The sequence below is a fragment of the Vicugna pacos genome, chromosome 2, assembly GCF_048564905.1.
Source record: "Vicugna pacos chromosome 2, VicPac4, whole genome shotgun sequence".
Lineage (NCBI taxonomy): Eukaryota > Metazoa > Chordata > Mammalia > Artiodactyla > Camelidae > Vicugna > Vicugna pacos.
Window position 1 is genome coordinate 39,736,140 of NC_132988.1, and position 7,152 is coordinate 39,743,291.

The following is a 7,152-nucleotide window of genomic DNA, read 5'->3' on the forward strand; positions in this document are numbered from 1 at the left end:
TGCAAAATTCCAAGGGGAAAATGAGATGGGAAATTTGGTATTTTCTCCACTTTTCGCTTCTTGGTTATAGCAGCATAATAAGAGATTAAAGGCTTAACTCTTTCATTCTTGGCTCATTGCTTTAATCAGCTACTCCAACACCTGAGCTCTCTCTTCCAGTTCATCTGAGCTCCTGATACTAAGTAATATATTTATATTGTTTCAAGCCACTAAGCTTCTGATAATTTGTTACAGTGGCAGTAGAAAACTGATACAATAGCTGAATAAGACTTTATTATCATTATTCAATTTTGTAACTTGCTCTTATTAAGAGAAATATTTTAAATAATCTCTAGTGGCTTAAACACATTTGGATATACTCTTATCAGGCATCATGTTTTTCCCAGTAACAGAAGTCATGTGAAACAACAAGAAATTATAGAAGGACATGTTCCTCTCTGGCAGCATGAGTAATTCTGTGGAATGTCTCTCCAGTAACATAACCATAATTAGTGAAATGCATTTAAAAATAGTTATTTAAAGTGTCTGGAGGTTATCCTAAGGAATTATAGCAAATAAAAAACCATTTAGTCAGAAAAAAATATTAAATCTTGGGGGGACAATGAAGGTCTGGGCATTTGAATCATGACCCCTTTCTCACCCATTTTAGTGTCAGAAGCTCAACTCTGGGCAGAGGTGTCCAAGACGATGGGCTTTTTCTTCCTTCTAGCCTCCAGCCAAAGGATACTGTCTCTCCGGGAGGGGCAGGCTGCCAGCATTTCTCATTACCATCAGCTTCATATTGCAAAAGCTCTCTTCCAGGAAGGAGTATAGCCAAAAGATTGTCTCTTCCACTAAGCATCCAATCACAAGGCAGAAGCTCTGCCTCAGGCATGGCAACAGAGAATACTGTATCCTGAATCACCGCTGCCCCAGACTGTAAGGTAGAGGTTCCACTTGGGGAAAGACTGACCAGGGAGACCAGAGGCTAATACCCTTGCACAATTCTCTACTTGTACTGAGAGAGAACCAGGGAAAGAGACAACTAAGAAAAGCACTTCTGGGGTTTAAGTATTTTAAATGTTGAAAAACAAAGACAAAAGAAAATCTTGAAGGCAGTAAGAGAAATACTCTAAAAATAAAAGAACCTCAATAAAATTAACAGCTGATATATCATCAGAAACAATGAAGGCTAAAAGGTTGAAAGATGACATATCCAAAGTGCTCAAAAGAAAACCTATTAGGCCAAAGTCCTATATCCAGAAAAAGTATCATTCAAAAATGAAGGCAAAGACATTTCCAAACATACTAATACTGAAAGAATTCATTTCTTGTGCATAGCTTTACAGGAAACACTAAAAGACATTCTTCAGGCTCAAAGCAGGTGACTCAGACAGTAATATTGAATACATACACACACACAGCTCACACATACAGACCACTTAAATGTAATCACGTAAATAAAAAAGACAGTATGATTTGATATTTCTTCTCCTTTCTTCCCTTAATTGATTTATGAAGAAATTAAATTTGAAAAATAAGTATATAACATCATTGCAAGGCCTATTACACATAGAAGAGAATTATATTTAACAATAATAGCAGAAAGGCAGTGGTTGGGAACAAAGCTGCACTGGAGTAAGCAAAGAAAATGACACCAGGCAGTAACTCAAATACACAGGAACAAGTGGAGAGAACAAAAAATGGTAAATAACAAGGTTAATACAACAAACTCTGTCTCTATATGTGTGATCTTTGACCATGTTTAAAAGACATAAAGTTATATAAAGTAATATTTTCAAAATGTATTTCTGGTTTATAACATAGAAGTGCACCATGTATAACAATAATAGCCCAGAAGTTGGGCAGGGATAATAAAGCTATATATGAGAAGTGCTTTTATGGAATTAAGCTGTTTTAAATCTAAAGTAGATTCTGATGAGTTAAACTGTATATGGTAAGCCCTAGAACAACCAGTAGGAAAATATATAAGGTGAATATAATTTAAAAATCTCTAAGGGAATTAAAATGGTGTATTAAAAATACTCATTGAAAACAAAAGAGAACAGTAAAGGTAAAATAAAAGAAAAAAGACATAAGACAGAGACAAAATGTAAAATGACAAATGTAAATTCAACTATATAAACAATATCTTTAAATGTTAATTGATTAATGTATCCATTTAAAAGGCAGAGATTGTCTGCCTGTATAAAAAACCAAGATCTTATATGCTGTCCACAGGAGATATAGTTTAGATTCACTATACTAATAGCTTGAAAATTTTTAAAAAATGGAAAAATGTATCATGCAAATAGCAACCTTCAGAATGTTCGAATGGCTACTTTGTTATTGAAGTAGATTTAAGACAAAAATTATTAGAGATAACGAGGTTCATTAAAATGATATGAGACAATCTATCTAAAAGATATAATAATTACAAAAAAACCCCAGAAGTATATGTTAATTACATAACACATTCCTAAATAGGTCAATGAAGAAATCACAAGAAAAAATTTGAAAATACTTTGAGATAAAAAACAAATTCACAGACACCAAAACTTGGGGGATGTAACTAAATCAGTGCATAGAGAGAATTTATAGTTTTAAGTGCATGTATTAAAAAGAAGGTCTCAAAAAATTTTTTTCTACATTATAGCAGGACACAAGCAAGTTGAACTGTTAGGAACATTTGACTTAGATATTAAAAGTCAGGATACTAATATGATTCCATAATTATCAACAATATATGAAGTTACTATTTGCTGTGATTTTAAATGATTATTTTGGGCAAAGTTTTCTCCCAATATAATTTACTTCATCTATTAATAGGAATTGTTAAAATAAATTAAATTTCAACATATAATTCAGTGTTTATAAATTCCTACTCAAAAAGACATATTTGAAACCTCAAAGAGAAGAAAAATTCCCACCTGAAATTTTAAATATGTGGAATAAGTTTTATTCTATAAATAGACTTTTCAGAAAACTCAGAACTCCTTTCGTAAACAAGCCAAGAACAGAAACACTTCAAAAATCATTTTGATTCTTGAAGGAGAAGGATTTGTTGGTTCAGTCTGTGGAGCTGAGGTGAAGTTCTGGCCTGGCCCCCCGTCTGTGGAGGGACGAGACCCAAAAGGCAAGTCACTCCAGGTTGGTAGGTGGCGGTTTTAGGTTTTAATAAGCAAGGGGACTTACGTAGGAGGCTGGTCTTCCGGTGCTGCAAGAGGGGGAAATCTCTGTTCCCGCCAACCGGAATCTGACTTCTTCACACACAGGCCTTCACGGGGTTGAGTTACCCGTAAGTCCGGCCCAGGTGGTTTCCGCGCCTCGTTGCTTCTCGAAAGCTGCGTGCTGGACACAACTGCGGCTGCGCGCGGGCGGCGCGGGTGGAGCGAGCTCCGCAGGACCAGGATGTGCGGAAGGCGCGCCCGGCAGCCCCTCCGCCCGAGTGCTGGCGTCAGCCGGTCCTCCCGTCTCCTTCAGGACCTTGTCCGACGAGGCTCTGGGTAAGTGAACACCCTTCCTCTGCTTTCCTTATTCTAGCTACGTTCATAAGTAATACTTTTGAAATTCTGTGGAAAAGGAACGAAAGAAACCACAGAGGCCGTTTCTTCAGGGAAGAGAAAATGGCTTTGCTGGGGTTTTTTTTTTAGGAATTTTTTATTAGGCCACTGAATCATGAAAATGTGTTTTTCAGAAACTTGAAAATTGTACTGCCCTTCACGAACATATAAGTGACTGCATAAATGCCATTTTAGTATAAAACACATTTTGAAAGTACATATTCGTATTTAATAATCATTCTGGATGGGGTTTGCTTTTAAAAATAAAGGTCATTATTTGATATGATATACATGATATAGAGACCACATTTTGTTTTATCTTTTCTTAAGGTTATTTATTGTCCCAGCGGCATTTATTTTTTAATTTATTTTTGAAATGACTAACCATTTCCTGTGATTTTTCTTTGTATCTTTGTCAGAAAAACAGTTGACGGGTATATATGGTATCTATTCCTGAACAGCCTATTTGATTCCATCTCTTTGTACTCACATCAAAATTACACCCTCTTAATGAATGTAGTGTGTTAGAAAGTTTTAAAGTCTGGTAGAATAAATCCTCCAACTTGGATTCTTTTTCAAGATTATCTAGGCTATTCTCAAATATTTTATTTATATATAAACTTAAAATAATTTTGTAAACTTTCGCAAAAATAAGGCTGTAAAACCTGTTTGGGATTGTGTTGATTCAATATAACAATTTGGGGAGAATTAGTATTTTTAAGAACTTAGTTGCTAATCATGGACTTATTTTATACAACTGCTTTTAAGTCTTAAAATTTCTGTCAGCAACATGATCTGAATGTATTTGAATATTCTTTAATAATTAATATATTGTGGTTCTTTTAAATGAAATTTTTAAATTACATTTTCAATTTTATGTTGCAGTATATTGAAATATAATTGATTTATATGTAGTGATTCTGTAGTTAGCAATTTCGTTTAATTCACTTATGATTACTAATGGTTCATTTTATAGGTACTATAAGATTTTACATATAATCATGACAATTGCATAAAATCCTTGTCTTTCTTTATTTGGTGTTATTATACTGATTAGGAATTACCTTATAATAATGAACCAAAAAATGAAGAAATGCCCTTATGTCTTTTATTCTCAAAAAAGAGAACAAGTTTGATAGTTAACCATTAATTATAAGATACCAACAGGTTATTTGTAGATAATTTTGTATAAATTTGGAAAGATTTGCTTCTGGTTCTAGATTACTGGGTGTTTTATCGTAATGTGTACTGAAATATATCAGATCTTTTTTCAGTGGCTTTTTGGATTGTTTTTTTATTCCATTAGTGTAATATCATTTAGCAAATGATAAGACAAATTTGCGTTTTTAAAATACATTACACTTGACATGGTCTTTACTGATCTTTCCTTTCGTTACTACCACTATCTGAAAGAAGTGTGTTAAAACATCTAATTATGTTTTGGTTTACCTATCTCTTACTATTATGTTCCCTTTTTAAAAAGCATGTTTGGTATTTATAGTATTAGTATATTTCCTGTTGATTGGCCTTTTTTCTTCTTTATGAAATGCCTTTGTGTGTCTCTAATTCTTCTTGCATTTAAATGTCCTTTGTATGATATTAGTATTGACATTTAAATATTCTTTTGGATAGGATTTTCAGCCTTTTACTTTCTAAATAGCTGTGTCCTTATTTTTAAAGTATGTATACTATGAATTTGAATATATTGTGTTTTTATCTAGTATGACAAACTTTAGCTTTTAATAAAAGGATTAAGTCCTTTCATAATGAGTGTAAATTACTAGAACAGTTGGGTTAAATCTACCATTTTCTATTTTTTTCTTCTGTTCTGTCCTACCTGTTTTTAGCTGTTGTATTCATTTCTTAACTTTTTCAGTATTGCATATTCTTTCTAATTTTTGATGTACAAACTTGTATAAGTATTTTATTGGTTATTCTAGGCTACGTTCTTCATTTATTATAACCAAACTTAACATAGTTTAATTCTACTTTTCCCATTCTCTCTTTTCCATTATTTTGTCATAAATTTTATTTCTATGTATTAAAAAAACCCACAAGATATTATAATTACTGCTATAAACCATCATTGTACTTTTATATTTAGTTACATGTTTGCCTATTTTAGCACATGTCATTTCTTCCTTCAATTCTGTGCTTCCATCTGTAATTACTGAATTTAACCTGAAGAACTTTCTATATCTTCTCTTGTGTTGGAAACCTGTTTGGAAAAAAAACCAAATCGGCTGTTTCTTTTTGTTTCTTAATGTCTTCATTCACTTTCACTTGAGAGCTATTTTGTAGGTACAGAATTCTACTTTGGTAAATGTGCAAGTGGTGTTGTTGCTGCTGATATTGTTACTGTTATTTCAGCATTTTAAAGACATTCCATTGTCTTTGCCTTCAGATTTTCTGTTAAGAAAACCAGTGGTCTTTCTGTTTCTGCTTTGATGATTGTGTCCGTTAACTTTGGCAAGTTTCAAGGTTTCCTTCTCCAATTTGATTTTCAGCTTCTAACTATGATGTAACTAGATGTGATTCAGTTTGCATTTATCCTATTTGATGTTTGCCAAACTTCTTGAGTCTGTTGGTCATGATACTCATGATTTTTGCAACATTCTCAGTCATTAACTCTGCAAATACTGTTTTGTGTCCCATTCTCTTTATCATCTCCTTCTGAGATGCCAAAACACATATTTTAGACCATTTAAGTGTATGTATTATATGCATATCAATGTGATATTGGCATAATTGAAAATAAAACTTTTAATGAACAGGTGTCTACTGGGGGACTGGGTGAAATGGAGAAATGTTTAGACAAAATGTGTACAGAACATTCCAGAGGTCACAGTAAAGCTGCTTTTATGAAACTGAGCAGCAGAAGAGTGTCTAGGATAAACACTGGTCAAGGAGGAACAGGAATTATAAAAACAGGGAAGCAAAGGAAATGTTATATTCATGTAAATTTTTAAAAATCTAGATAGCCTGACATGTGAGGAAATGACAGCAAATAGCAACTTTTATTAGGTAATATTAAGTTATAAAAGTTAAAAAAAATTAGGGGATCAGAGTAAATGTTTATGATGAGGGAATACAGTCAAAGCATTCCAGCTAAGTAATGGGTGACCATGTTCCAGATGCAATCAGTATGCTCTCAGGCATCTCCCACTGGGACAGAGCAAGTTCTTAGGATTTTTCAGGGCACCACAAAATGTGGCAGCAAAAAAAATGGACATTCATATTGTGAAAAGTATGGGAAGAAAATAACTGCAGATTACAATAACTCAAGTTTCCTTTTAAAAGTCTCTTTAGCCCAGTGCTGATGAAAGTAAGAGAAAGTATAGGTAATTAGAAAAATTGAAGTAAGGGATATTTACCCTTCCACAGTGGTACGTTGCATACTTTTAATGTGAATACTCTTTCACCCCTAAATTTTTAAACAAAAATTATCTTTGTAACCTAGAAATGATTTTGTCTCCTTTTCATATATATATTCAACTTAATGGTCTAGCTGCACACTTTAAGAAACTGCTTTAAGGAATATGTGAAAATATATGTTGTGATTCTTAAGCCTTTGAACAAAAGTTGATATTTTAAGTCAATTCATACATTA

At 33.0% G+C, this 7,152-nt stretch overlaps 1 long non-coding RNA gene across 3 annotated transcripts in view; it reads right to left on the reverse strand.

Moving 5' to 3' along the window:
* The window catches only part of LOC140685887 (uncharacterized), a 359,629-nt gene extending 356,302 nt beyond the window's left edge, over positions 1 to 3,327 (reverse strand). For all 3 annotated transcript variants that reach the window (XR_012059343.1, XR_012059337.1, XR_012059340.1), the window contains exon 1: positions 3,175 to 3,327. This is a non-coding gene — a long non-coding RNA (uncharacterized lncRNA). The remainder of the gene's footprint in view (positions 1 to 3,174) is intronic.
* Positions 3,328 to 7,152: the final 3,825 nt, after the last annotated feature.